The sequence below is a fragment of the Alexandromys fortis genome, unplaced genomic scaffold (genome assembly GCF_014885135.2).
Source record: "Alexandromys fortis isolate MF-2015 unplaced genomic scaffold, M_Fortis_MF-2015_v1.1 scaffold_19, whole genome shotgun sequence".
NCBI lineage: Eukaryota > Metazoa > Chordata > Mammalia > Rodentia > Cricetidae > Alexandromys > Alexandromys fortis.
The window spans coordinates 11,009,076-11,036,575 of NW_026067890.1; the positions used below are offsets into that span (position 1 = coordinate 11,009,076).

A 27,500-nucleotide genomic window follows, 5' to 3' on the forward strand; every position below is an offset into this window, starting at 1 on the left:
TTTTTTTTTTTTTTTTTTTTTTTTTTTGGCTTTTCAAGACAGAGTTGCTCTGTGTTACAGCTCTGGCTATCTTGGAACTTGCTCTGGCTGACCTCGAACTCACTGCCTCCCGAGTGCTGGGATTACAGGTGTGCACCACCACCCAACTCCATCTTGTATTTTTGTTTTTCGAGACAGGACTTCTCTGCGTATCCCTGGGTTTCTCTGTGTAGCCTTGGCTGTCCCGGACTCCTTCTATAGACCAGGCTGGCCTCAAACTCAGAGAACCCCTGTCTCTGCCTGCCAAGTGCTGGGATTAAAGGCCTGTGCCACCACTACCCAGCTAATCCCATTTTCTTAATAAAGCCTTTGTGATCTTTTCCAAGACAACATTTGGGAAGGAACATGAAGTTACAGTGATTTTACTATCCTGGGAATATGATGCTTTAATAAAAGGCAAAATAACTGAAAAGAGAAAAACCATTTTTTTTTTTTTAGAGGGAAATGCTCTCCCCTGCAGCTGAGTTGGTGCAGAAGCTGTCCTAAGCCGGAGTCATGCACTCTGGACGCCAGAGCTGTCCTTCATCTTCATCTCACTGGACGGCTTTCCTCCCTATAATGTGGAGACGACTGTGGGTCCTCAGCTCTCGTCTAGTACCTTCCCTGAGAAGCAGAGTGCGGTATGTGTGCTGGGCCCTGATCTCACCTGCAGTTTCCTTAACCTGACAAGTAAGACAGCTGTTACACAAAGCTTACAGGAAGCTGAAAAAATTGATAACTTTCTTCCATCTTTTCAAAATAACCAATTTTTTTTTGAGGCAGTCACCATGTACCCCTGCCTGCCCTGAAATTTACCATGCAGACCAAGCTGGCTTCAGACTCACAGCTGGCCAAGCTGGCCTTGCCTCTCAAACACTGGGATTCAAGGTGTGCACCACCATACCACACCCAGCTATTAACATTGTTTTTTTTTTTTTAAAAAAAAAAATTTTTTTCAAAAATCTAAAATACCCATAAGTGAGCATCTCCCTGAGGATCATGTAGTAGGGTCTAGTTTGCAGGCAAGTGAGGGTTCTTCAGCTTGGGGCATTAATGTGTTGAACCGTGGGCATTATTATATCAGGCCCCCACATTCAGAGAGATTGTCTGGGCATGAGACCAAAAAGGGGGGTGTGGTTTCCAGCTCATCTCAGGAGGCAGAGAGAGCTGGCTTAGAGACCTTCCTCGTGCTGGGCTCCCCCGAGTGAAGAGGCTCGTGGTGACCAGTAGTGGTAAAACCCTTTCCAGAATAAATCCACCTTCACTCCATAGCGCGGAAGCAGGAAAAACCTTCATTTTAGTCTCGATTTTCTCTTGTCATAAGGCTTACAACCTGTGGCACACAAGACTGGGAAGATGGATCCTAGCCCTGTTTTCTGCGTTAGCTTATGCAATTCAGGGGGATGCGATGGGAAGGGAGGCCTCCGTGTTTCACAGATCGATGGGTGGGGCAAGCTCCTGTCTGCTGTTTGGTGTTCTGTGACTGAACCTACGGAATGCAGAAAACTGTAGGGGGGGGTCACCCACATCTAAAGAGACCTAGGCTTCCATCCCCAAAGTTTATCCCGTGCCTACATGCTTCTGGAATCAGTCTTTTGGCCCCAAAGTGTCAAAGCCTGTTGCTTATAAGAGGTTATTCCTTATTTATTCTTTTTAATTGCGGAGGGAGGTACCATTGCTTAGACACAGAGCCTAATTGTTTGTGTGTTCTTTCAAGGAGATACCATTCCGCTAGATCTAAAGCTCTATAAAAAAGCTCAGGGAAAAGGGGTCTCAGGCCAGAGCAAATAAACAAGCTGTTCTCCTAAATTCCCCTCCTATTGCCTTCCAAGGACACATGTTTATTTCCAGTCTCTGAAACAGATTGAGAGTAATACGCCGGAAGGAACAGTAAGATGGTATTCCATCTCTGCTCTCCTACTCCAAAAAGACCACACCTAAGATGCTGGAGAGCTGAGGATAGAGCCTGAGGCATGAGTTAGCATTGCATTCCTGACATCAGGAAAAGAAAAAGAAAAAGAAAAAAAAAAAACCACTAAACAGCAGTGCTTAGAAATCTGCACTTCTAACTCTGCAGCACCTTAGTTGGGCTTTGGAAGCAGGAAAAAATAATTTGTTTGCTGGGAAAGAGAGTGAGACCTCCATCATTTTTCTGCCACTGTCTGGGTTCTGCCAGCTGACAGTACCTAATGCAAAATTTAACCATTAAAAAAAAAAAATCTCCTAGCAGCCCCACTGTTCACCAAAACTAACCAAGTGTCCTTACCACCACTGCTCCACCCTGCTTTCTTTTTCACCTACTTGCCCAAAGCAAGGATGGGTGGCAACCACTACATATTCCTCTGGCTTAACCACAACCTGAATCTTAAGAAGCAGTGATGTTGACGGAGGGAGCTCCCACCCTCTCCGCACCCCTCGCTTGCCACAGAGAAAACAAGTACACACAGGGTTAGAGAATCCAAAATCAATTCACTTTAATCAGGTCTAAAAGAAAAATCTACCCCGAAATTACAAAAACAAAAACCAGAAACTGCAAATCAGAAAGGAAACACACACACACACACACACACACATCACATCACATCACATGAAGAAAAAAAAAAACAAAATCCGGGCTGGGGACCATCTGCACATCGGGGCGCTGCCTTTGACCTCCCGGGATGGCATGCAAAGCCATGCTGCCCAGCCCAGATCCTGAGCACGATTTACAAAGGGCTTCCAATATCCCCCCCCATCCACACCAACACTTCCTCCCGGCTTCCCAAACGCTCGGAACAAAGACCTTCTTGAAGCACTTACTGGAGCAGCAGCTTCTCTCAGCGATTGCCTGGGACCACGCAGCAGGAGGGGCCCTGAGCAGGGCGAGTCGGAGTCCCCAGCTTCCCCGCCCGCTGATGTGTATGAGACAACAGCCCAGGAGCCGACTTTCCCATCACAGCCTCAGACTGTAATCCATGTGCTTCCCGCGGGCCAGTCCCAGCTGCCTACGGAGCACCACATGATCTGCTCTGACATCAGATCAGCCCGAGACAGCCCATCCGCCAGCCCCTTCCACGCTTGTGGGTTGCATCACTCCCCGTGCCCTGGCTCGCATCGAAGCAGGTGGTACGGAGTGGGGAACTGTTGTTTTCTTACAAAATATTTTTTGGTGGCCTGGTTCCTTCTGTTTCTACCAGAAGGGGAAAAAGCAGCATCAACTGCCTTCGGATTTGTTCGCAGCCTGTGTGTAGCAGAAGCACGGCAGTAACTGGAGACCCACTCCTGGTCTAGACAAGAAGGGGAAGGAGTCAGGACTCCAAGCTTATGGGAGTGACCACATCTGCAGAACCCACGGCCACTGCCCAAACCACCTTTGCAACAGATCATTTCCTGAACACAAGTTTATGCCACAAGATCTGTGTGCGTGTCTGTATGTCTGTGTGTACTTGTGTGTTGTCTGTGTGTGGTGTGTGTGTGCATCGTTTTAAGCAAGTCATCACAGAGTATGGTTCATGGAGGACTCAGGGACATAAATCAGACTTGGTGCTGTATGAAGTTCTCATCATGAGAGAGCTCACATTCAGTCCAACCAAAATACACTTACAGACCCAGACAGACAGACGAGCAGGGAGGAAATCAAGGCAGCCTATTCCCACTGAAGGCATTCACTCCGGAGCCATTTATTTATCACCTATATTCAGCTGACACAAAAGGAGCCCATCCTCCTCCCCCAGCACCGAGGCCACAGAGATGTGCTGCCACACCCACATTTTATATGGGTGTTGGGGACCAGAACTCAGGGGTTCATATTTTCATAGCAACCACTTTCTTATTGAGCCATCTCCCCAATCCCACCCTGGGGCGCACCAGGCCCCTGTGTCTGCGCTCTGTGCGCTTGAACCCAGTTACCGAGCTTCGGGCAAGGGGGCTGGAAATTAAAATACACAGACACACACAGACAAAGAGACAGCGACACGGGTCATCCAAGAATGCCCCCTTTTTATTGTGTTCAGGGGCAGATTAAACAGAGATAGCCATGCCCCAATCAAACCCACCAGAAACCACTCTCCTGCCATCAGGAACTCCTGAAGGTCTCGTGCTCAGAGCAGCTGTAGGCACTCAGATCAGGGGATTACAAGAAATTCAGGATCTAGGGTCTCACTGCTCCCAACACCACCCCACCCCCTCTCTTTTTTGTTGTTTTTGTTTTTTGTTTTCCAAGACAAGATTTCTCTATATAACAGTCCTGGCTGTCCTGGAACTCATTCTGTAGACCAGTCTGGCCTCAAACTCCACATTCGCCTGCCTCTACCTCCCTAGTGCTGGGAGCCACCACTGCCGGACTCTCCAGTCCCTTCTTATCTTGGTTCCTTTGAGACAAGGTTTTACCATGTAGCCCAGGAAGGTCCCCACCTTCCAGCAACCTCCATGCCTCCACCTCCTGAATGCTGGGGTTACAAAGATGAGCCACCACAACTGGCTTTGAATTGGAAGGTTTTTAACCAAACGGTTTTATCCTAATTTTATTATGGTACATTGCAATGAAAATAAAAATTTAAGGTAAGAAAATCCAAAATCATTAAGGTTTTTTTAATATTTATTTATTTATTATGTATACAATATTCTGTCTGTGTGTATGTCTGCAGGCCAGAAGAGGGCACCAGACTTCATTACAGATGGTTGTGAGCCACCATGTGGTTGCTGGGAATTGAACTCAGAACCTTTGGAAGAGCAGGCAATGCTCTTAACCACTGAGCCATCTTTCCAGCCCCATCATTAAGGTTTTAATGAAGCAAAATCATAGTCAAAATAGGCAGCGGTAATCAAAATGCAATTCAGCGGGAACTTCGAAGTTGCTCTTGTTAAACACGACACAAGGCACAAGCCTGAACATCTAACATCACTGCCTCCACCTCAGCTGTCTGTTTCCTGTTTCTCAGCTGTATGGCTGAGAGCAGAGATAACTCATTGTCCTAAAGCCACAGTCACCTTGACAGGACATACACCCTCCACACGAGGCACACATCCTGGTGAGGCCACACATGGAGCAGAAGTGCTCATGTCCTGAGAGTCCTCTGCCCCCTCAGGAACAATCTCTTTAGACCGACATGAGGGGCCACCTCTGACCACACCCTGACCAGGACTGCTTAAGTAAGCATAGCTCCCACTCTTTGCAAACCTAAGCCTTGCATTGGTCTCCTAAAATTGGAGTTGGGGAGTCAACAGACCCCTTTATCATTTCTTCTTTCCCATGTGACCACACCAGTGCAGTCTCCTCTTGTCAGTTTTTGCTGGCTAGCGTTCCATTATTTCACTCTGACTGAAATGCTGGGAAGGGTGGCCAAGCCTCACTTGTCATGACTGCCAGAGACCAGGTTTGTCCCTAGCAGAGAATACCACCCTCTATTCTAACTACATTTCCTCCCCTGCAGTTCAGGCATATGTGTGGAAACAGTCATAAAGTCATTGAATTCCATGTTCCCTGGTGCCATTTTTATTGACTTCCATATAACAAATGCCCAACGTATAGTAAGAATAAGAGAACTGTGAGAAGATAGTTAGCAAAAGGAGAAATACAAAGGTTCAATAAATATTGTTTAAAAGTGTTCAACATCCCTAGTCACCAGAGAAATGTAGATTAAAACTACGTTGACATACCACCTCACTGAATCCAGAACAGTGAATGTTGGTTTTCGAGAAACCTACCAATAGGCTGGACAGTGGTGGCACATGCCTTTAATCCAAGGACTCAGGAGGCAGAGGTAAAAGGATCTCTGAGTTTGAGACCAGCCTGGTCTACAAATCTAGGTCCAGGACTACACAGAGGAGAAACCCTGTCTTGAATCCTCACCACTGGTGTGGTAGGTCCTTCTGTCTATGTGTTGCCTTTATTGGTTAATGAATAAAGAAACTGCCTTGGCCTGTTGATAGGTCAGAACTTAGGTAAGCAGGGAAAACTGGGCTGAATGCTGAGAGAAGGAAGGTAGAGAGAGGGACACCGGCGGAGATAGACATGCTGAAACTTTGCTGAGGTGATATACAGATTAATGGAGATGGGTTAAATTAATATATAAGAGGTAGCCAATAAGAAGCTAGAGCTAATGGGCCAAGCAGTGATTTAGTTAATACAGTTTCCGTGTGATTATTTTGGGGCTAAGCGGTCGGGACAAACAAGCAGCACCTCCTACACACCAACAACAACAACAAAAAGAAAAATACCAACAAATTTTAGTGAGGATGTGGGAAAAAAAAAACTCATATTTACTGCTGGTTAGAGTACAAATGGGCTGGAGAGATGGCTCAGGGGTTAAGAGCATTGTCTGTTCTTCCACAGGTCCTAAGTTCAATTCTCAGCAACCATATGAAGGCTCACAACCATCTGTAATGAGATCTGGTGCCCTCTTGAAGAATAGACCTGGTCAGTTGTCATCATCTTTTTTCAATTTCAAAGTATAAATGAGTACAGAAGTTATGAAAATCAATTGGAGGTTTCTCAAAAAATTACAAATAGCACTACTATATGATCCAACTCCACCACTCCTAGGCATATACCCAAAGGACTCCTCCCTGCCCTCAGAGACATCAATCACACCCACAACTTTTGCTGGTTTGTGTATAACATCAAAGAAATAGAACCAATCGAGATGACCATCAGAGATGAATGGATAATGAAAATGTAACATATATGCACAGTGGACTTTTATTCAGTTAAGAGAAAACTAAAGCTTGTATGAAAAGAAATGGATCTGAAGTATAATATTAAGAAACTCAGAAAGACAAGATACAGTGTGTCCTCTCTCATATGCAGGTCTTAGCCAGTAATGCGTGTGCATATGTATTCGTGTAGATGTGTGTGGAGATGTATGTATGTGAGTGTGTGTAGAGCCTGAAAACCTAGGAGGGAGACCAAGAGATGGTAAGAACGGGCTATGAAGATGAGGAATGAGCAAAAAGATGCATGGGACATGGTAGAGAAAAAAAGAAACTGTGTAGAGTGAACACAAGAGAGGACCAAAAGACAGCAGGCGCTGCGTAAGATGGCAGGGGAGGAGAATCATGAAAACATTTGATTGAAAATGCTATACTGATGTCTAAAGCCTTGTATACTAAATTTAAATCTTTTAAATGTCTTTAAGTTATATAAAAAAAAATGAGTGTGGCTGGTGTGGTGAGGTGAAAAGAATATACAGTTGCCCACTCATCCCGGCTTCCAGCACAGAGCGCCTCAAGTCTTGAATTTCCCAGACGATGGGGTGAAGCAAGCATTTTGTTCTTTATAATAAACCCCTTTCACACAACCCTGTGTATTGTGCCAACAGCGTGACTGGAAAGAGGGGGCAGCCACATACAGCTACAGGGTGAGAGCTAGCAACCAAGGGATCTATAGGACTGAGGTTGGAAACCTCTCCCTCTCCAGGAAGAAGAGAGAGACTGGAAACTGACTGACTCATAGATGACCAGTGATTTGATAGGGCACACGATGTCATGAGTCTCCCGGAAAGCCTAAATGGAGGGCCTGGTGGCTCCTACCCCTAATCCCAGCAATGGAAGGCTGAAGCAGAATTGCCACAGTTTGAAGTCAGCCTGGGCTGTAAACTTCAAGCAATCCTGAACCTGAGACCCTTTCTCAAAAAACAAACACCAAATAACTGTAAACTTCAGGGTCAAGGGGCTTCTGGGATGGCAAAAGCATTCATATTCCACAAGTTCACAAAGGTGCAAACCCTACACTAAAGATTCTTTCTAGGTCAGGTGGGGGTAGCTTTCAACTTTAATCCCAGAACTTGAGAGGCAGAAGCAGGCTGATCTCTGTGAATATGAGGACAGACAGAGCTATTATACAGAGAAACCCTATCTTTAAAATAATTAATTAACAAATTTTAAAAAGACCCTTCCTAACCTCAAATTACATACTCTTCACCAAGGTTTTTGTTGGTGGCCTTACTAATATTTTTCATGTGTGGGGGACATGTTTACATGTGTGCATATGGAGTTGGAAGTCTCTTACCCAATAGTTTTCTACTTGTTTATGTTTTCTACATTTATTCATTATTTGTGTGTATGTATGTGCGCGCGTGCACGTGTGTGTGTGCACGCGTGTGTGTATGTGTCTAAATAACTGCCACAGCAAGTGTGTGAAGGTCAAAGAACAACTTGGAGCAGTCAGTTCTCTCCTTCTACCATGTATGATCCAGGGATCAAACTCAGGCTTGGTGGCAGGCACCCTTACCCACCGAATCATCTCACTACCTTATAATTTGAGACACAGTCTATCACAAAGCTTGCCAGGTCAGCTCTACTCATTGAACAATGAACCCCAAAGATCCTCCCATCTCTGCTCCCCCAGATTTGGGGTTACAGGTCCCCAAACCTGGCTTTCATGCGGGTCCTATGGATCTGAACTCAAGTCCTCATGTTTTATGGGCAAACATTTTATTGACTGAGCCTGCTCCCCAGTTCCCCTAATACTCTTTATGATAAGCCAGTACTGGTAAAGAAAGGACTTCCTTGGGTTCTGAGAGCTGCTGCAACAAATTAGCAAATGAGGGGAACCCCGATTTGTAGCCAAAGTGCACAGAAGTGTGGGCAGCCTGGAGACCCATTACTTGTAATTGGCATACAGAATTGAGAGCAACTTTGAGGGTCTGAGCTCTTAACCTCGGGTGCCTGCATTAACTCTTAGTAGTTAGCGTCAGAACTGAATGAAATTCTCAGACACTCAGTGGGGACCTGCAGAGAAATGGAGCAGTTCTTGGTGTGAAAAAAACCAGAGGTGCTGTGCGGATAGAAAACAAAAATTACTGCAGTGGGAAGCTCACAAAGCTTCTTCTTTATGTGGCCAATTTCCTGTAGTGATCAAATGGAAATTAGTTGTCCCAAGGAACCTCAGAGTGAATCCCACAGTCAAAGGCATCTACTTAGCTTCCTAAGAAAAAATGCTATGTGCTTGGTACATCCAAATAGATGCCCTAAATATTGTATGTATGTATGTATGTATATGTATATAGATGGATATATATATAGAAAATAAGAAATCAAATCTTAAGGTGATAATTACATACAAAATATTATTTCCATTGCATAAGTTACCTGAATAAATGTTATTTAAATATGCCAGTCAGTGGTGGTGCATGCCTTTAATTCCAGCACTCGGAAGGCAGAGACAGGAGGATCTCTGTGAGTTCGAGGCCAGCCTGGTCTATAGAGAGAGTTCCAAGACAGGCTCCAATGCTACAGAGAAACCCTGTCTCAAAAAACAAAAGACAAAAAAAAATGTTATCTAAATATGGATATCATAACTTTGATTGGATGTAGTATAAAATACCATACTCCACTCTTTTCTGGTGCTGGGAACCAAAGAAGGGATCATGTGTGCTAGGTAAAAGCTCTTTCACTCAGCTACACCCTCAGTTGTTCATTTGCTTTTTTCTTTTCTCTTTTGTGTGTGTGTGTGTGTGTCTGTGTGTGTGTGGAAGGGGGGTTGTCAGCACATATGCCTGTGAACCAAATTCATAGTGTCTGAGGAGTCCAGAGAATACATTGGATCACATGGAACTAGGGTTATAGACAGCTGTTAGCAGTCATCTGGGTGCTAGAAATCAAACCTGGGTCTTCTGCAAGACCAGTCAGTGCTCTTACTCCTGAGCCCTCTCTCCAGCCCCGCCCACTCACTTTAAATGCAAGGAGCAAAGACAAAGGAATAAAAACCAAGGGTTTGCATTTTCTGTGATTATTCTGTAAAAGGACTAATTGTTAAGCTAAAAAATTTTTTAAAAATTAAACTACTTATTTTTGTATACAAGGAGTGTATTTGGTCTGAATATCTTGGGATCTTGTTAACATTTATCTCATACATCCAATTAACCTTGGACATTTAAAAATTAATCCTTTTTAGATATCTGCCTGATTCTGTGATCTTTTGACACACTTCCTTAGCCAATGAGCTAAGCCATGTGGGAAATTTATCCCTCCACACAGAAGGTTTACCCAAAACATATGTAGTTTAAAAAATCTGGCGTATTCAAAAGTCTAATGGTTATTTCTACTCAGAATCCCTAGTTCATGCTGTGATCCCTGTCACCTGGACTCTGGCGACTGCTTCCACTTGTCCTCCATACAGCAAGCAAAATGCTCAGAAATTCATTCTCTTTTCTGAGACCCCACTAAGGTTTCCTTTCTCATTTAATTCCTTGCTGGGGTTCTTAAAACTGCGTCAGTAATACTGTGCAGCTGTTTCTCAGTGAGCGTCCTTCTCCAGAAAGCAATGTGCTTAACATCACTCTTTACTGAGTTACTGGGTTTTGTGTGTGTGTGTGCGTGTGTGTGTGTGTGTGTGTGTGTGTGTGTGTGTTCGTGTGCATGTGTGCCCGTGCTGCGACGCACTTGTGGAGGTCAGAAGACAGCTTTCTGCGGTGAGCTCCTGTCCTCCACTGTGGGTTTCAGGAATCAAGCTCGGGTCGTCAGGCTTACGCACAAGTGCTTGCACCTGCTGACTCATCTCATTGGCCTGAGTTACCTACATTAGATAACGAGTAATTTTTTTTTTTAATATATATCGCGGGGATGCAAATGTGTGTGGGTGACTGAGGTGGCCAGAAGAGGGTGCTGGATCTCCCGAGGCTCAGCTACAACAGCTGGTAGGCTGACCCACTTACAGAAAGACTGTATTCAGACCCGACACACAGACTCTAAGGCAAGCTTAGATGATGTTTTCTACCAAAAAGTAAGGGAATAGTCTAGAGCGCTGAGATGAGGTCAAAGGTCAAAAGTGTTGCCTTAGAAGGTTCCTGCAAGCCAGCTTTACCACAGCATCATTGCAGGTACTGTGGCCTTTAAAAAGGCCACACCAAACAAAGTAAAATAATATTTCCTTTTCTGCCAGACCTGCAGTCAGAGCGCGGCTCAGTGACTAAGCTGGTTTCAACTCTCTATATCTCCATACTGGCTTCGTACACTCTGTCCACCACAATGGATTTAGTGGTTGGGTTTCACTAAAAACCTGCTCCCAGGAGGGTGGGGCGTCAACATTACAGCCTAAGAACATATGGGACATACATATTGCTATCGCCTGCTTTGCTAAACGCAAGCTGTCCCAGCATCACAAAGGAATTATAGCTGACTGACTTGCTTCAATACCGAAAAATTAAATGATGGCCAATAAAGTCGTAGCTTTATAATAGACAGCTACCATCATTCCACAGCTGACCTCGGTATCATAAAACTATCACAGCTCATATTGTACAGCTCTTTATACACTACAACACGACAGTCACAGCACTGTGTACAGATTCCTTTGGGGGAGGGGAATGATGCGTGTATGTGTGGGGAGTACACGTGTGCATGTTGAGGAGGTCATAGATCAACATCAGGTATCTTCATCAATCACTCCCCATGCTGATTTTTTTTATTGATTTTTATTGAGCTCTACATATTTCTCTGCTCCCCTCCCTGCCTCTCGCCTACCCTTTAACCCTCCCCCAAGGTCCCCCATGCTCCCAATTTACTCACAAGATCTTCTCTTTTTTTACTTCCCATGTAGATTAGATCCATGTATGTCTCTGTAAGAGTCCTCATTGTTGTCTAGGTTCTATGGGATTGATTTGTGGGCTGGTTTTCTTTGCTTTATGTTTAAAAACCATCTATGAGTGAGTACATGTGATAATTGCCTTTCTGGGTCTGGGTTACCTCAGTCAAAATAATGTTTGCTAGCTCCATCCATTTTCCTGCAAAATTCAAGATGTCATTATTTTTTTTCTGCTGTGTAGTACTCTGTTGTGTGAATATACCACATTTTCCTTATCCTTTCTTCGGTCGAGGGGCATTTAGGTTGCTTTCAGGTTCTGTCTATGATAAACAAAGCTGCTTTGATCTCCATGCTATTTTTGTTTTTTGTTTTTTTTTTTTTTTTTGGTTTGTTGTGGTTTGGTTTTGGTTTTTGAAGACAGGGTTTCTCTGTGTAGCCCTGGCTGTCCTGAAACTCTCTCTGTAGAGCAAACTGGCCTCGATCTCACAGAGACCCACCTCCCTCTGGCTCCTGTGTGCTGTTATTAAAGGAATGTGCTGTCACTACCCAGCTTTTTTCTTTTTTAGACACTGAACCTGGAGCTCATTGCCCCTCCTAGACTGGCAGTCTGGCAACTCCAGCAATTTTCCAGTCTCTCCCACTCCCCAGCACAGGTATGCGCTGCTATATATAGTTTTTACAGGAGTAACGGAGATCCAAACTTGAGTCACGTTTGCAACTGTGCCATATCCCCAGCCCATGTTTTTTGGGGTTTTTTTTATCTTTTTTTTATTTTTTTAATTTATTTATTTATTAAAGATTTCTGCCTTCTCCCTGCCACTGCCTCCCATTTCCCTCCCCCTCCCCCGATCAAGTCCCCCTCCCTCATCAGCCAGAAGAGCAATCAGGGTTCCCTGCCCTGTGGGAAGTCCAAGGACCACCCACCTCCATCCAGGTCTAGTAAGGTGAGCATCCAAACTGCCTAGGCTCCCACAAAGCCAGTACGTGCAGTAGGATCAAAAACCCATTGCCATTGTTCTTGAGTTCTCAGTAGTCCTCATTGTCCACTATGTTCAGCAAGTCCTGTTTTAGCCCATTGCCCATTGCTTTTTCAGACCCAGGCCAGCTGGCCTTGGTGAGTTCCCGATAGAACACCCCCCATTGTCTCAGTGTGTGGGTGCACCCCTCGCGGTCCTGAGTTCCTTGCTCGTGCTCTCTCTCCTTCTGCTCGTGATTTGCAACAGTGGCACATGCCTTCAATCTTAGCACTTAGGAGGCAGAGGCAGGTGGATCTCTGTGAGCCTGGTCTAGAAAGCAAGTTCCAGGACAGCCAGAGCTGTTACACAGAGAAACCTTGTCTTTAAAAAAAAAATGAAACAGGATCTCATTTAATCCTGATCAGATGGTGTTTTGACCTGATTTAGTCATAATTTTTATCAAAATTTCTAGCCTATAGGAGCTATAGTGTGAAGTTAATTAATGACAGCCAGAAACAGCAATCTTAAATCTACAAAATATTTAAAGTATACCAGAAAATTTGCCCAGTCCTTTCAACAAAAATTAGATGAGACAAAAGAAGGGAGGAGGGGGTCCAGAGAGAGAGGGGGAGAGAAAGAGAGAGAGAGAGAGAGAGAGAGAGAGAGAGAGAGAGAGAGAAAGTAGGAAGGAAGGGGAGAAAGAAGGAGGGAGGGAAGTAGACCAAAAACCATAGTTCTGCTGTGAGACAAAGTTTGAAGGATAGGAATCACTTAATGGAATCTAGTTCAAGCAACTTAGTTTAAAAACAAAAACAAAAACACATTTTGGAGACAACTGAGAAAAATCTGAATGTATGCTGGGCATCAGAAGATATCAGAGATAGACGTATTAATGAAGAAAATATCCTCATCGTAGAGTTATGAGGGAAGAGCTAAAGAATACAAGAGAAAGGAGAGCATGTTTCTAAAATGCTTTCAAAAGAAGATAGAAAGTCAGGCATAAAGGTTCGTACCCAGGAGAGGCGAGAGGGTGCTAGCAGGGGTACACAATGAGTCTGAATTCAAGACTACCCCGGGACGTAGAATAAGTCCTTTCTCAAGAAGCAAGCCAAAAGAAAGGAGGAGGGATTGGAGGAAGAGAGAAATATGGCAAGATGTTAACAAGTGCCAAATCAAAACAGAGCATATCTGAATTTGAATATTGCGCTATCTTCATAACTGAAAAGTTCTATATAATGAACAAAAATTTATTTCCAATTTACGTTCCTCTAAATATACACTTCTAACTTTTTCTAAGTTTCATGGCTTAACTTTAAAAAAAAACTATTTAAGTGTTAATTTCAATGACTTGGAATATTTTGGGAGTTATTTTCTCTGTCCTCGGTTGTCTAGGCAATTTATTAAATAATCCCTCTGTTTTCCCCATTTATTATCCTTTATTAAATTGTTAATATGGCAGGGTCCACTTCCGAGCTAACTGTTCCATTGGTTTGTCTGTATCAGTGCCATTTTAATATAATCATAGCTTTATTAGTAACAGTAACAAACTAGCCTCTCTTCAAATCTCAAAGCCGTCACTATCAATTTTCTAAGTAATATTTGGAGCCTTCCTGGTGCCCCTCCAAAATCACATAGTCCTTTCTTTCTTGTTTTTTTAATCTGTTGTGATTAGAACCAAGCTGGAGGAAGTGTCACGTCTAGAATGCCAAAATCCTGGTCTTTATTTTCTCTTAACTGTGGGTCCAGTTTGCTCTATTCAAATTCCCCAGCCCACTGGTGTTCTTCCTGCTTGTGTCCTCCTTCTTCCACACAAATCTGAAGGGGACAATTTCATGGTCAGAGCTTCTGCTGCTACTTCCCACTGACTGGGTTCCCACTTCATTATGTTCTTCAACGCTTCAGGATGTGCTCCGTTTTCTCTGCTTTCTTTTCAAAAGAACTTGTGTGTGTGGTCCCAGACTCACACACACACACACACACACACACACACACACACACACAAAGTAATCCTCAAATCATTATTTCCCTTATTCTGGGCATTCAGCTGATACTTCCGCAGGCTGTGTCCGTAGCTGCTCGTCCTGGTAACCCTCCTCACTGCTGGTCACAAGCGTTTGAAATCACCAGCGTTCTCATTGATTCCTTCTGAAAACAGTCCTTCACTTTCCCAACGCAGGCACAGAGTGGGGGAATCTCTTCCACACGCATGTATGGTTATTTGGACCCTTGTGAGGCAGTGGTCTATTGTGTCAGCCTAATTCTTACTCCAGCTCCCTTCTGCAAGTCATTAAAAACTGAGTCATCCACACATTTAATAGCCACATACTTTTTGGTCCTGATGCATAAGGTCAGACGCAGAGTAAAGGGCAATCTCTGTGGTGTGAGATCAAATGCTGCCTTAGCTGTGAGATCAACTGCTCCCTTCTGGGAGGATGTTCATCTGATTGTCTCATCATGATTCTGAGAGTCGGAACTTGCAGCAAACCTGTGAGAACTCATCAAAACTCTTCGTTTACATCAAAGCAGGACTTTGAAAGCTTACACTGCAACGCTCATGGGGAAAATATAAATTCTGAGAACATCATCCCTCCATCATTCCAGGTCTGCACCAAGCTCCCTGGGTGGGAGCCTTGTTTGGCTCCCTGTGATCCACATAGAAATGTCCATCGCTCTTCAGTGCCTCGATCCACATGGAAGGATGTAGCACTCTTAGCCTGTGCACACACGTCCAGGCACCGGTAGCAGGTAGCAGGGCAGCACCACCAGAGGTGGGCTTTGGAGCAGGGCAAAGATTTTAAAACTGCAAATGTAGGAACTGCATGATGGACATGGGGGAGGGCTTTGTACTCTCAGCTGCTGAATATCCTTGGGGATTTCAGAGTTTAAAATGGCTTATACAATTATCACATGATCCTGCCATTGTCCTAAGCCAATACGATTTCGAACTATGTTCTTAATAAGTATTTATTAATACTTATATTTATACTTAGAGAAGTACAACTCTCACCCCCTCATCAAGAAAGCCCTTTGGGCAACAGATGGAGACTGCTACAGAGACTCACAATCGGTCAAAGTTCAGAGAACTGTGGGTGCTGGTAGAATAACACCCCTTAGGCATGGCAGCAAAAATGCAGCTATGAAATCTCAGCAGTGTGGTTGCCTGAGCAACACTGGCATCACGAATCTACTAGTTGACATACCAGTGTGGACAGGGGACATTCCACATGGTCCCACCCCGAGATAAAGAGCTACAGGTGGTGAATAGATGCTGAGCGAGGAAGAATAGTTTCTTCCAGAGATGATGGTCAGTCTTGGGCAACATACAAGGTATGTTCAATAGACTCGGCACAATGCGTGCGCACACATGTGCATACATGTAGCAATAAAAAGACCATGAGTTGGGAAGGGGGACACAGAAGGAGTGTAAGGGAGGTGGAGGTATGGAATGTTGTAGATGCAATGCTTATGCATGATATTCTGAAAAGAAAAATAAAAGATTGTAAAAGAACCAGGGCTGAAGAGATGGCTCAGCAGTTAGAAACACATGCAGTTCTTGCAGACCTGGGTTTGGTTCTCAGCACCCAGAGAGTGGCTCACAACTACATGCAACTCCAGTTCCAAGGAATCCTAGCTCTTCTCCTGGGCTTCCTTAGGCTCCTGCATGCCCTCTGATGTATAGAAACTCACACAGGCACACACATATATAAATAAGAACAAATAAATAAAATACAATGTCATACTGTATAAAGCTAAAATTAAAAATGGACTTATCCGATGACCTCACAGTTTCACTACTTGGGATAAACTCCAAAAAGCTGGAAGCAGGGAACCAAGCTCATACTGGCACACCCATGCCCACAGACAGCAGCATTATGCAAAACAAGAAAAGTTGGAAGCAACCCAACTACCACTGCATGAATGAAAAATACACATGCTGGAGCTGGAGAGGAGGCTCAGTAGGTAAAGAACATGTAGTGTTCTTACAGAGGACTCAGGTTCGGTTTCCACCACCCATATGATGACACATAACCTTCTATCACCCCAGTTCCAAGGGATCTGATCTCCCCCTTTCTGACCTCCCCAGGTCCTAGATGCACACGGTGCACTTACATACAGGCAAAGCTCTCATATACATGCAAATAAATGGGAAAGAATTTTTAAATTTACACGCTGGCATATTAAATAGTTGGGAAAAAGAAGGAAGTTCTGGCAAAAGCTACAGTATGGATGAGACTTAAAGACAGATGCTAATTCAATCAGTCACTAAAGCACAAAATCTGTACGATACCCTCTTATGTGAGAGAGTGAGTGCATCAATATTCAGAGAGTGTAGAAGAATAGAATGCAATAATAGAACAACCATCATGTAGCCCTGGTTCATACAGCTTCGTGGAAGGGAAGGAGGGAGGAAGGAGTGATGGAGAAGCAATTGCAGATGGGTAGGCAGGGATACCTCCTCCCCAATACCCATTGGAGAGTAAGGGCTAGGTGACTTATGTAGCAGCCCTGTGTTCTCTGCACAACTCCGCTTGTCTCCAAAGAGAGACAAGATGGATTTGTAAGGGACAGAGAGGGAATTAGAAACACGCAGTATGTGTGTACTGATCCTGCCATGGATGCATGACACGCATGCTCTCATCTGCTTCTCATGACAAACATGTATTACCTTCATTTCATAGATAGCCAGCTAAGGCCCAGAGCAATTAGTACTTCCCAAACTCATAGTGCTTGCAAGAGTTAGGACTAGAATTCCAATCTACTTATTTTGTACGGTGTTACCCAGGCTCATCTGACTGTCTGGTACAGCCCACTGTGGTCTGTAGACTTGGTGCCTGTCTCTGCCTCCTCCTTGGAAAGAACTGTATTACCCTGAAATTAAAAATCTATGACCAGACTCCCTTGCTGGCAGACAAACGAGACGCTTGGCAGAAGTTGATTACTGCATGAAAGCACTTTAGAGTGGAAGGAGGGCCCGGAGGAAGAAAGAGCCCCTCTCCTTTGCACTCAGCACCTCCCTGGCTCAGACAGCAAATGTATACATGAAAAAAAATGAAACCCGCTGACTGAAAATCACTTAGTGCAAACCCCACTTTCCTTTACTCAAACTTAGTGATACTTCTCTTCCAGGAGTGTTTGTTACAGGATTCAGTTGGCTATATTGTCTAGGAATAGATAGGGCAATAAACAAGATAACTGTATTTCTGCTCCTATTAATCAATCGGTGAGATTTCATCCAACAAATGGGCCCAATTCTTCCAGACAACCAGGAGACTTCTCTACCAAGATAGCATATTAAGTGCATAATATTCCTACATATGAAATCATAGTAAACATCAACTTATTTTATATGATACTTAAAGCAAAGGCCTGGAGATATAGCTCAGTGGTAGTGAATCTGCCTATCACACGCAAGGTCCTGGGTTTCATCCTCAGCACCACACAAAGAAAGAAAAGACAAGACAATAAGATTCTCCAATTAGAAATCAGTGCAAATGAACCATTACTTGTACAGAACCACTCCAAAGCACTTTGTTTAGCCTGTCTCAAAAACAAGTCACTCTGCCCTTGCTCTAGTTTCCTTTCTGTTGCTGCGATAAAATACTCCTGACCAACTCAACTAAGAAGAGGAGAGGGTTTATTTCATGTACAGGTTATTGTTTATCTCTGAGGGAAGTCAGGGCAGGAACCGTGGAATCAGAAACCATGGAGGGCTGCAGCCTCTGAGTGAGCATAGGTTGTTTTCTTATGTAGCTCAGGATCATCTGCCAGGGAATAGTGCCACCCACAGTATGAGCCTTTCTACATCGATTAAAAATCAGGATCGGCCCCTCTCACTTGCCATAGACCCAACCTGATGAAATTAATCCTTTTTTTCTAAGTGATTCTAAGCTGAGTCAGGTTGATTGCTAATGCAAACCCGCAGTCAGAAAAGCACTTCAGGCGTCTGTGTTTGCATTGTTATGTGTGTGTTCCAACACATTAGAGAGGAGGAATGTTCAGGAATCCGTTACCTTAAACTGCACAAATAAAATCTGATGGTGCAGAGGAGGGAAGCAGCTAATTGCTGAGTGCAAAAAAAATTGTTTTCATTTCTCTTTCATCTTGAGCTTTCTTAATTATGAAAGATAGAATAATCTCTAGCAAAAAAAATTCTAATGTATTGTAGTCTTGGAACTTCTAGTTTTTTTCTTCTTTTTTTGTTTTCCAAAATATTGTTTCATTTCTAAGATAGTGATACATATCATCAACCCCAGGACTTGGGAGAAAGAGACAGGAAGGTTCCAAGTTCAAGGCCAACCTCAACAACATGATAAATTCCAGGCCAGCCTGGGCTACATGAGACTGTGTCTCAAAAATACATAAATAAGATAAGGGGTGGCTAAGTCAATGAAGCACTGACAACATAACCCTGATGACCTCAGTTCTTTCAACCCCAGAACCCACATAGAAAGCAAAATGTAGTAACGTACATCTGGAATTCCAACACTTCTACCATTAGATGGAAGACAGAAACAAGAAATTTTACAAAAACTCACTGGCCTGCTAGTCTGGAGCATGTACATCCCAGCAGCAGAAACAATAAAAACCCTGCCTCATCAAGTTGGAAAACAAGAATCAAAGTATCTGGACCGAAGAGATGGCTCAGCAGTTAAGAGCACTGTCTGCTCTTCAGGGGACCCAGTTCGATTCCCAGCACCCACATGGCAGCTCACAACTGTCTGAAACTCCAGTTCTAGGAGATCTGAAACCCTCACATCAATGTACATTAAATAAAATTAAAAAGAAACGAATAAAGGTCTCCTCCGCATCCACATTTGTGCTGTAGAATGTACACACACACACAAAGAACAATAAATAAATAAAAATGGGAATATAGCTGGGGTGGGTGGTATAGCTTAGCTGCTAGAGGGCTTACACGGCATGCATAAAGCCCTGGACTTGGGCTCCAGCATGACAGAAACCAGGTAAGGTGGCTCGCCACTGTAATGTCGGCACTGGGGAGATGGAGGCAGGGAGTCATCTTCTATAATATAAGAGTTTAAGACCAGCCTGACGTGCCAAAGATTCTGTTTCAACAAGGCTTCTCCTTTGGCACATTTAATTTTGTTATTTACTTTTTTATTATATTTTTATTATTTAAAACAATTTTCAAATTTAAATATACTTTGATCATATCCTTTCCTTCCCCCAAATCCTTCCAGATCAAGGCCCACCCTACCCAGGTCACTTTAAGTTCTTTCTCAAAAAGCAAACCAAAACCTAAAAGAGCAATAACCCTGCCATCCTTGACATTTAATTATGATACTTAACAGACATCTTTGCAATTTAAGATGACACTTTTAATATAAAATTCTGGGATTTAAAAGTCTACCCCAGGCTGGAGAGATGACTCAGTGGTTAAGAGCACTGGCTGCTCTTCCAGAGGACCCTGTCTCAATTCCCAGCATCCACATGGCAGCTCACAACTGTCTGTGACTCCAGTTCCAGGAGACTGGATACCCATAGAGGTATGCAAGCAGGCAAAATATCAATGCACATAAAAAGAAAAGGATTTTTTTAAAGTTTACCTCAAAATAAAATAGGCTATAATAAAAGACTTTCGAATGTTTAACAAGTAATGATATAATAAGATAAAGATCTTATCATAATATTTTCAAGATAAATAAAATTATTGAAATAGCATAATTACTTCTCTTGAAAAAAAAAATTTTCTCGGGAGTAGGTCAAGACAGGGTCTCATGTAGCCCAGGCTGCCTCAAAATCCTCTGACCCTCCTGCCTCCACTTCCAGAGTCCTGGGATTACAGGTGTGTGCTAACCCTCCCAGATTAGTTTTTAAGTTATTGCTTAATAACTAATATGTCTTTGATATAATTGAATTATTTGAATAAGCTACTGATATTATTCCAGTATTATTTTGAAACTATTTTGTCTTACCTTTCAAGTATAAGTTTTACTCAGTGAGGATTTTTTTAATTGATAGGACAAAAAGGTTTAACCAATTGTAACATAAAATGTAAATTTAATTTTTAAATCTTTTGGGGGGGGCTGGAGAGATGGCTCAGTGATTAAGAGCATTGCCTGCCCTTCCAAAGGTCGTGAGTTCAATTCCCGGCAACCATATGGTGGCTCACAACCATCTGTAATGAGGTCTGGTGCCCTCTTCTGGCCTGCAGACATACACACAGACAGAATATTGTATACATAATAAATAAATAAATAAAATATTTTTTGTTTGTTTCTTTGTTTTTTGAGACAGATTATCTCTACATAGCCTTGGCTGTCCTGGAACCAAGATCTCTCAAAGATTAATTTTTAAAATCCTAACACTTCCAAGTTTAGGGGGTTTAGATTTTGGTTTTTTGCTTTTGTTTGCTTGTTTTGTTGTTTTTTGAGGCAGGGTCTTACTTTGCAACTCCGGCTGTCTTAGAACTCGCTATGTAGACCAGGCTGGCCTCATGCTCACAAAGATCCACCCTTCTCCACCTCCTGAGTTCTGCAACGAAAGGTATGCGCCACCACTTTAAGGTTTTTAAAAGCAAAATTGAAACTATCCTCCAAGAGAACCACATTCTTCTGTTTTCATTTTAAAATTGTGGTTCGAAAGGAATCATGAGCTCCTATTATCCAAAAGAGAACAAAGAAAGCTAGTTAAGAAGTAACAGATGGGAGTTTAAAAATAAGGTACTCATTTAAAACACTCTATAATAAGCGTGTATCGGTTTTATAATAAAACAATAGAAGCAATAGAATAGCATACTAATTAAATCCCTGTCCTCCTTTATATCAAGGGAAAATTCTTCCATTTTTCTGCTCTCTTTGGCTCTGTATTTTTCCATGTTTCTAAAATAGAAGCAAGGGGCTGGAGAAATAGCTCAGTAGTTAGGAGCACTCATTACTCTCTCAGAGGACCTGGGTTCAATTCCCAGCACCTGCACAGTGGCTCAGGATCTCCCATAACTCCAGTCCCAGGGCATCTGATGCTCTCTTCTGACCTCAGTGGGCAGGAGGCATGCATGTAGTGCAGCAGACATACTTGCGGGCTAAATCCTCATATGCATATATAAAATAAAATAAAATAAAGTAAACCTAAAAATTTTTTAAGTAAAAAATATGTATCTTTAAAAAAACATAACAAAGTGAAAACCAACTGAGTAGGCAGAGGAGCTACAGTGTATGTGGATCGACTGAGCAGAAAAGGAAGAGGGTGGTGGGTAGCATCTTGCTCCAGAGGCCAAATCACCTCTTTGCATACTTTGGCAAAGCATTTGTTCTGCTGTTATTACCACAATGCATTTATTTATTCGTTTGTTTTGTGTGTGGTGCTATAGATCGAACCCAGAGCTCCTGCAGGCTAAACGAGCAATGCTGTGAACCTCCAACCCCACGTGTGGACTTTAGTGAGACTCACAGTGATACCCCAAAACCTACAGCCATCCGCTGCTGCTAGTAGCCATTTTAAAACTGCCAGCCACGGTGATCACTATAAACTGTCAGTCTTTATCAATGCATAATTTTAAATTCTGCGGTGATACTAGCCTGCATCTCAGTAAGGGTGTTTTACATGTTTAGTTGTGCATTGCTCCAGTTCTGATACCCTGCCTGTTGCAAAATTTCTATCATTGCCAACTGCAAAAGGAGTTACATGTCAGGACCTATTGAAGGGCAGAAGAAGCGAGTCCGTGATCCCTGAGAGTAGTTATCAGTGTCCATCCGTTACACAGGACGTCTGCAACGTTATTCCAGACCCATCTTTTAAAGAGCCAGTCTCATATCAAAGCAGGTACAGGCATCTCTGGGAGCAAGAAGCTTGCTTCCCCTCCTCTTTGGTTTTCCGTCATCTATACACTCGTCCCTAAAAAGCTCACAAAATAAAGTCAATTTTTTTTTTCAAAAATGTGTACCTCAGAGATGTCCATCTCAGTGGTGGTGAGCTTGGGAGGCCTGGCCCCTCCCTAAATAATAAATTAGCCTTTATTACACTCCATTCTGGGCTAGTGTGGGACTGTTTTATTATGAGCATAACACACCACTGAGAATGGATGGTTACTGGGAGGGAGGGAGTCGTTTCCTTCATTGGTGTAAACCACTAGTCAGTGGCCCGTGTGCCCGGAAATTGCACACACACCACCCCCACCACATGCAACCCTAATTAAACTCAGTGCCTCAATTAAAAAAAGATATGACGCGCATATCCTTGAAATCCTTTAGGAAGGGACTAGCTAATTGACACCACTTGTCTTCACAAAAGATCTGCCCACCGATCAGCCTGCTGGTAATCTAGCTGCATGTCTTAGAAATCTCCAAGGCTGACTTGAGACCAAAGTGGAAATCTGACACTTCCTGGAAACAAGAGGGGCATCACCAGGGACACACCGGCATTCCTGTTAACAAGGAATCCAGTAACTCCTTCCCAGGAGTCAAAGGTAATTCCGTATTTCATACTGTTCCTCCTCTCCAAATTAGCTAAAGAGTATTCGCGCTCTTGCTCTCTCTCTCTCTCTCTCTCTCTCTCTCTCTCTCTCTCTCTCTTTGTCTCTCTCTCTCTCTCTCTCTACCCCTACTCCCCTCCCACAGACACACTTTCTCCTACAGGGACAAACAAGGCCATACACTCATACACTACAGTCAGCTTTTCCAACTGTGTTGAAAAAGTAAACAGCATTAATCTGAGACCCTCTGGGGAGCAACCTTGCCTGCCACTCTCCTGAGTAACTCTGATGCTACCCTCACGGATCAAAAAGACAGAGCTGTTCTTTTTTACATTGTGATAAAAGGCACAAAACATAAAATTTGCCAATTTATCCATTTGCTTTCTTTTGTTCTCACAGAGCCCAGGCTGTCTTTAAATTTGGTGTGTAGCGAAAGCTGCCTCACTGTCAAAGGTGTTGGGATTACAGGCATGTACTCAACCAATTTAGCTTTTATTTTTGGTTTGGGTTTGATTTGGGTTTGGGTTTGGGTTTGGATTGGTTTGGTTTGGTTGAGACAGAGTCTCACTTTGTAACTCAGGCTGGCCTCAACCCCACAACAATCCTCCTGGCCCACCCACAAGTGCAGGGATTACATATGTAAACCACCACACAGGGCTTCCAACGTAACCATGTTTTTCCTGTAAAGGCCCTTATTCATAAGCCTGTCTTACAGCCATAGAAAAGGAATCTCAGGACTTCCCTCCTGTGTGTTTTCATCTCACTCTATTGTAGTCTGTGTTGCCAGCTGAGGCTGTTCATACAGTGAACCCACACTGACAGGACAGGAGGAGATTAGCCATTCATTTTTCCAGGTCTTTGAGCAGCACATCAAATCCAGGGATCATCCCACCATGCTTTTTTAACCTGCCTGTGAGGGTCACAGTGATTTTTCCCAGCTCTGTGATTGTCAAGGATTTCAAATTTGCTAACATAAACATGCTTCATCATCACAGCTAAGATCCGCTCGTGGCTTTGGATAAGGACCAGCTTGATAAAGACCTGGTGTTTGATGCTCTTGAGAGCATTCACCAGGACCTTCATGAACACCATGATGACACTGTAGAAAGATGGAGAAGGCTGCAGAGATGGCCGGGTGGTTCAGAGCCTTGGCTGCTCTTCCAGAGGTCCTGAGTTCAATAGGAGCAACCATGTGGTGGTTCACAGCCATCTATAATGGGATCTGATGCCCTCTTCTGGCACGCAGGTGTACGTGCAGCTAGATATACATAAAATAAAAAACTTAGTTTTAAAAAAATGAAAGGACGCACCAACTTAAACATTTTTTGAGCACCTAGTTTAGCAGCGTACACTTCCACACCATTTAAGAAACAGAATACACTTCGTACCCCTCACCGTAATTACAGGCTACTTTCTTTTTCTTTTGTTTGGTTGGGTTCTGTTTGTTGCTTTTTGAGACAGGGTCTCACTATGAAGCTCTTGGTGTCCCTCATACATGCTGTATCCTTAAATTTAACCACTTTGGTACTAGAAAAATGGATCAGTGGTTAAGAGTAGCTCACAACCATCCAGTTCCAGAAAATGGAGGGAGCTTTTTTTTTTTCACATCTAACTTTCATGGGCAACAGGAATGTGTGTTATAAATATACATACACGCAGGCAAAATATTTATACACACAATATAAAATGCACAAGTTTGACTACTTTGGGTACCTCCTAAGTGAAACCAGGCAGTATTTGTCTTTATTTTATTAATTTATTTGAGGGTGGGGGCTAGGAAGCAATGTACACGCCCCTATGTACTCGTCGAGGTTAAAGGAGAACTTTTTAGGGTTGGTTCTCTCCTTCCACCTTTATGCGGGTTAGGTAGATTGAATTCGGGCGGTCAGGTTTCGAGGTTAAGTGCTACCCCACCTTAATCATAGTGGCTAGAAAACGGAGTGGCAAGTGCCCCAGGGAGGATGTGAGGGAAAAACAGTCCTTAGCCACTACTGACTGAAATGTAAACTAACTGAATATCAGAACTGAAGTTCCTCAAAAGATTAAAAGTTAAACTAGTCAGCACCACCACTCCCTGGCAAATTCCCAGCAGAGACCCTGGCTCATCTGTGTTCATTGCTGCTCTACTCACTAGAGCCAGGAAATGAACCCAGCCTGTTTATCAGCTGGTGAACGGCTGATGAAACTTGTGGTGGATATCCACACAAAACGGAATTTTACTCCGCTGCAAAGAAAACTAAAACTATGAAAATGTCACAAAATATTGCACTGACTGAGGCAATTCAGACCCAGAAAATCAAAAGGCCCTCTCTCAGCTTTGAATTCTTAGATTACAGGAAAGGAGACATACGAGAAGTAGAGGGGACCCCAAGGGGGGTAGTTTTTAAGCCTGTATCAGTGTAAGAAAGAGGGAAAAGGCAGGGAATATGAAACTAAGAATATATGAGAAAAAGTCCTATAGAGAGCTACTGATCTGCAAACTTATTAGTGACACATTTTTTTAGAATTTGAACTAACCTTCTATTTAGTCGGGGGCTTCATCCAAGGCCCCTGACATCCATCTTTGAGATGCTGGGCAGAAAACTCCATTCCAAGCTCCCTCCGCTGGGAGTTGCCTCAGTCCAAACTCCAACTCTGAGGAAGCCCACCAAATGGTGACCCCTCCCCAGGGAAGGTCAAGACCAGTCCCACAGACTACTTAACCTGCCCCCCAGAAAATAAACACACGGTCTCCCCTCTTCCTCTCCGGTGGTCATGTCAACTTTCCTTCCCCCCCGCACCACTGTGTTTTCCCAGGACCACCCGAGCGCACAGGCATCCAATTAAACTTGGATATCATTTAATTCGGTTTGATTTGATCTGATTGGGATTATTTGCGTCAGTGGAGAGGCTTGTTGGCAAGAAAATACTTAACACTGCTATGAATGGTTCGTTAAGGTTACCCCCCACAAGACAGAAGTTATTAAATCAAAATCCCAAAGACAGAAATGGTAGCTCCCCCTATAAGTTGTTGCTTAGGGAAGCGTCAGCACCCCTACCCCCAAATGATACAGGATATTGCCAGTGCTCTTTATGCCCACCAGAACCAGATGGCAAAGACCCTATTGCTGAAAGCATCACACACTTTGCTTCCAGGGTGCAGAGAACTCGACAGAACTGCACTGAGATTTCCTTTCTGTTGACTAGCTTCTGTAGTGCCAGGAGATGCCATTCAGCCTCCTGGGAGAGAAAAGTCATCAACAGTCTTACCTCGCTGTGGACTCTGAGCTGTGCTAACAATGCCAGGCAAAATGTCCCCACTGTGCCATAGTGGCAGGACTTGCAAGGGGTAACCAACCAACCACTTTCTGATTGGATTTGAGGACCACGCCATGGGAAGGAATTCATACTTGGCACTATAAACCTAGTCCGGAGCATATGACTGGGGAGAAGACAGGCCACAGAGGAATATCAGCTATGGGTCTGTTAAATGGACATGATGGCAAGTTTTCTTTAACATTCATGGTTATATCCATAGATTATTGCTGCTTTCACTGGAGAAGCTTTTCAACACTACTCCCACCCCCCAGTGGGCAAAGTCAATGCAGAGACTCTTAACCAGTGCCGGAATAAGCAACTGTTGAGTGTTCAGCCCTCTCAGGAACTCACAGCAGCTGTGGCTACCTGCATGAGGCACCAGTCAAGACCAGCCATAGTGGCTTACACCTTCAATCCCAACACTCAGAAAACAGAGGCGAATGGATCTCTGTGAGTTCAAGGCCAGCCTCATTTACATAGTGAGTTCCTGGACAGCTAGAACTACGTACAGAGACCCTATTGCAAACAAGCAAAAAACACACACAAAATGATAACGCCAGTCAATGCTTTGTCATCATGGACCTGAGGGGCATGAGAGGCCCCATTCCTCTCTGAGGGACTATTGGCAATTAATGATTGATTCCTACAGTGGAGAAGCCACTGACAAGTTGCCCACGTTGCAGTAAATAAGCCCTCACCTATACTCATACAAGCAATCTGCATTGAACTCGATTAGTTATAAAAGAGGTTGGGGGCTTTTGGCAGAAATAGGGGTGGATAAGAACAAATAACACAAAGTGAAAATGACCAGCATTCATTATATACATGTATGATTATCAATAAATAAATAAATAAATTTGAGCATGATGGCTCACGTCTTTAATCCCAGCACCTGGGAGGCAGAGGCAGATGGCTCTCTGAGTTTGAGGCCAGTTGGTCTATATAGTGAATTCCAGAAGAGTCAGAGCTACATGAAAGAGAAACCTTGTCTCAAATAAATAAATTAAATAATAAATAATAAATATTGTAACCATATGACTCAGCTATATTACTCCTTAGCATATATCCAAAAGATAATTTTTTAGGTATATAGCTCTTTCACCTGCATTTATGTCCATGAACCACACGTACCATGAGAAAAGGGTGTCAGATCCCCTGCAACTGGAGTTGTAGATGGTTGTGAACCACAATGTAGGGCTGGGAACTGAATCTGGATCCTCTGCTGAGCCATCTCCCTATCCCTAAAACTCTGTACTTGCTGCAGAGACACCTGCACATCCATGTTTATTTGGAG

The 27,500-nt window shown here is 43.4% G+C and overlaps 1 protein-coding gene across 2 annotated transcripts in view; it reads right to left on the reverse strand.

The window, feature by feature from the left end:
• The window catches only part of Ank2 (ankyrin 2), a 513,191-nt gene that overhangs the window by 428,859 nt on the left and 56,832 nt on the right, over positions 1–27,500 (reverse strand). The window contains exon 1 of one of the 2 annotated variants that reach the window (XM_050140008.1): positions 2,818–2,958. The exons of the other annotated variant lie outside the window; for it this stretch is intronic. The gene's annotated coding sequence lies outside the window, so the exon portion shown is untranslated. Of the gene's footprint in view, positions 1–2,817; positions 2,959–27,500 lie in introns of those variants that run through there. 2 annotated transcript variants of the gene reach the window in all.